The following is a 3,940-nucleotide window of genomic DNA, read 5'->3' as shown; positions in this document are numbered from 1 at the left end:
CGCCTGGCTCTGACTGGCTGCTCCGCCTCCTCCCAGCCGAGCCCCGCTCCCCGCCCGCTGCACCCGGCGCGCGGGGCTGTGGCGGGCGGCGCAGGGAGGTCACAGCCCAGCGCTCAGCGCGGGAGGCTGGCCTGGGTCCTGCAGCGTGGCTGAGGGCCCCGCGGGGGTCCCCTGCAGGCCCCTCATCGCGCCACGCTCCCCCCAGCTCCTCACACTCCCCCCTCCAGCTCCTCATCTCCATAGTCCCATACCCCTTCCACCCAGATCCTCACACTGTTTCCCCCCTCCCGCTTCCCCAGCTCTTCACAGCCCCCCAAGAAGGGCTGGCACAGGAGCCCGGTAACTAGACGCAGGCAGGCAAGGTTCTTCAGGAGGACGTGATCTCTTTTATTAGACTCACTAGATAGTTGGCAGATTGGTGCTCTGCAAGCTTTTGGGCCCAAACGCCCTTCTTCAAGGCAAGGTGAGTAGACGGGAGTCCAAAGGCTTCGCCCGCTAATGGGGCTGTTAGGGGCAGGTGACCTCCTAAGGTCCCTTGCAACCCTGGGTTTTTATGATTCTGTGACTGGGTGAAAACTGCCTCCTCTCAGCTTCTGAGTCCCGCTTAGGGTGGCCAATCATAGAGGACATTGTGGTTTTTTGCTACTCTGTCCTCTGTTACAAAACACGACACCTCTATGTCACCTGTCCCCAGTTGTTTTCCAGCCTAGTGCAGGGAGGGCTGGACCCAGTGATCTGCAAGGTCCTCTCCAGTCCCTTACAATCTATAAATCAATCTATTTTTTTCTTCAAGAGAAAATAGAGGGTAGGTAGGCATCTGGTTTCATATCACTAGAGGATAGAGGACAACTAGGCTGTTCTCTATGACGGCCACCCTAGCCCACTCCTGTCAGGGTGAGGGAGAGCCAGTTTAGACACTGCCTCCCCATCCAAACCCAGATGGTGGGGTTGGGTTGCAAATGCCTGCTCCTGGATCCACCCCACTTTTGGTTTCCCATTCCCCAGACTCCAGTCACCTAGGTTTAGCCACCTGTACAAAAAGGAAAGAAAAAAAAAAATCCAAGCTGGGATATCCCCATCCCCACTCCCAGTGAAAAGAGCCAAAGGAAATTCAGGTCTGGTGCCTGGATCCTGGCAAATTTGTTGGCTACCAGACCAGAAATAGTGCCCTTCAAATAGGAGCACCAACATGTGTTCCCTGTTCCAGTAAGAAAATCTGGGTTCTCACATGTCCTAGTATCAGGAAGGTGCAGCATATACAATGGGACACCTAGCATGGGTAACAGTTGGCTGACAACAGTTGACTCTTTAAATTGGGCACACATCCTTCCAATCCACCACAATTACCTGGCCATCAGTGCATGTGTGAATTTGGGAGTCATCCAGGTAATGGAACCAGGATTTGCAGCACTGTTGCAACTCTTCCTCTCTTCCCGCTGGGTGTACTGGAGGCCAAATTTTTGAAGGTACATTAGAACCAACAAAAAATGTTATATATTACTTTGTTAGAAGTTGGGGATGGGATAAAATTTTGGCTGGATCCAGGCTATATGGTATTGCTGTGCTGTGTATCAATTCAAATGATATCAGCTTCTACTGTGGATTCCACTTATTCATATTGGATTCATGCACTGGTCCCAGTGTTTTGCCTGTTGCTTACCCTGTAACAAACAGCTGCCTGTGGGTGAAGTGTATAAACCGTGTAAGTGCATAGGAACTCTTTGGCCGTATTGTCTACTTTATAATATAATTATGTTTCTTTAATTGCCTAATTGGTGAAACTGAGTAGAAGCACTGAATTTCAAGGCTGCTATTATGGGCATAAGGCCATCTGAGAAACAAGGTAAGGAAGTTTTAGCAAGGTGCAAATAGCTTAGTGTAGGCTGTAGCTCAAGCATAGTTTAACCCTGAGTTGAGATAAGTGTGTAGCCTTTTTCCAGCAGAAGGCTAGGAACATAAATGGAGTAGTAGTAGATTACAAAACTACATATGTGGGTTGACTCTTCCATGCTTTAGACTCCCAGTGTTTTCAAACAATGTATTTTTGGGAAAGACTAAATGTAAACTTCTTTATACACTTTTGATATTGCCAGTTTTAGAAAGTTCATGAAAGGCTTACTTTTGCATGATTTCAAAATCCTTGACCCTTGGGAGTCACAAAGTGTAAAAGTTCTTGGGGGCTCTAAAACTTTTTCAAGCCTGCGAGACAGTGATTTTTTTTTTTTCATATTTCCTCTTCTCCCAATATATTTCTACTTGCGTTCACTGATAGTGAAGATGTTTGTGCTAAAGTAATGTCTAACTTCCCTCGCAGTTCATCTTCCTCTCCCATCTGAACTTGTAAGGGAGTCATAATGCTGAATTAGTTACTACATGTATATCCATGGATATCTCTATGATGCAGAGACTTTCAGTTACACAATTATTTATTGTCATTGTAATTGAAAACCCTGCACTCAGATCAGCATGGCAATGATACAGGAGAACAGTAAGAAAAATGGAATGATGGAATAGATTTCAGTGTCAGTGCTGGCTTTGCTTTCATAAGGTCTGATGGCTTGATTCTTCAGTATCTCCACTTAATGATACTTAATCATTGTTCTGCTTTGGCTGTTTACCCAACTGCAAATTCTGCACTACCACTGCGGTATAGAAGTGGATTTTTTGTCTGTCCTGGACTCTGAGCTGGTATTCTTACTATCTGAATGAACACCGAGCATCAATAATTTTTCTCTTCATTCAAGCTAACCTTTATTGACACTTATGATTTATGTTAAGCTGATGTCCCCTTTGAAACAGCTCACACCTCTTTAAGATCATTTGAAGTTATGTGCATAAAGAGGGTATTGACTTGGATCATTAAATTACATCTACTTTGATAATTAGGGCCTCATCCTCAACCAGCCAAAGTCATGCCATGTCAGCTGCCCTTCCCTATCTATACAATATCTTGTAGCCCACAGCAAAACTGTTCAGATTGTGTTTGTTATTTCTGGAACATAGCATGCAAATGCATCCTAGATTTTCTTCCAGAACACTTGTAAGAATTAGTCTGGAGCCTATGTATCTCTCCTTCTGGACTTGTCCTGGTTTATGAGCAGCAGAGATAGGAAGTACCAGAAGTTGGGGACAGAACTGTGGGTTGTTGCAGGAAGGCCCTCTGTGCTTAGGGCCTAGAATACGCAAGTCAGTCCCAAACATACTACAGAAAAGGGTGATGCTGAAGGTGAGTAGTAGATTTTGGGTTGATCTGACAGCTGGAAGTTCAGCATGGCCTTGGGGATTGGGTGTGACTGCCATACAGAGTTGAATTAGGGGTTTTACAGTATGGGTGGTTAATGGCTATGAGCTTGAGAATTACCTTAAAGTCTATACTGAATAGCATTGTAGTCACAACATAAGTTGCATAATTTGGTAAGATGTAAGTATGTATTACCTCTTTGTCTGTCTATTGACCTTGGTTCTCATGCATTACCAGTCACTGTGGAATCTGGGTGCCTCACAAAAGTATATATTGTAGACAGAAAAATAGCAGTGCAAAATGAAATCATGTAACATTTCTGTACTGTAGACATCACTGGAAGGAAAAAAAAAACCCCATGTTTTACTAGTTGTGGAAGGCACTGCTTAAAAAGCAAAACAAATAACTAACTTGTCCCCTGGAATAAATTCATACAGCATTTACTTTTAGATTGGGTCTGTTTAGGACACATTTTGTGAAAATGTATCTTTTGAGGGAACCCTCATACTCTTTGATGTGCCAACTGTTTGCCCCTTTACTTCCTATTTCAGTGATCAGTTTTAAAGCTTCTTGGTAGTCTTAGGCTGTTTTGTCAAAGAGAACTTTCAAACAACTTTAATTGTTGCTCCATTTTTTTCATGGTTTACCTGGCTCACCTGTAAATCTTACATTACTGTTGTCCAAATTGTTATCTCTTTT

The sequence above is a fragment of the Crocodylus porosus genome, unplaced genomic scaffold, assembly GCF_001723895.1.
Source record: "Crocodylus porosus isolate Cpor-Errol unplaced genomic scaffold, CroPor_comp1, whole genome shotgun sequence".
Lineage (NCBI taxonomy): Eukaryota > Metazoa > Chordata > Crocodylia > Crocodylidae > Crocodylus > Crocodylus porosus.
This window is presented reverse-complemented; position numbering follows the sequence as displayed.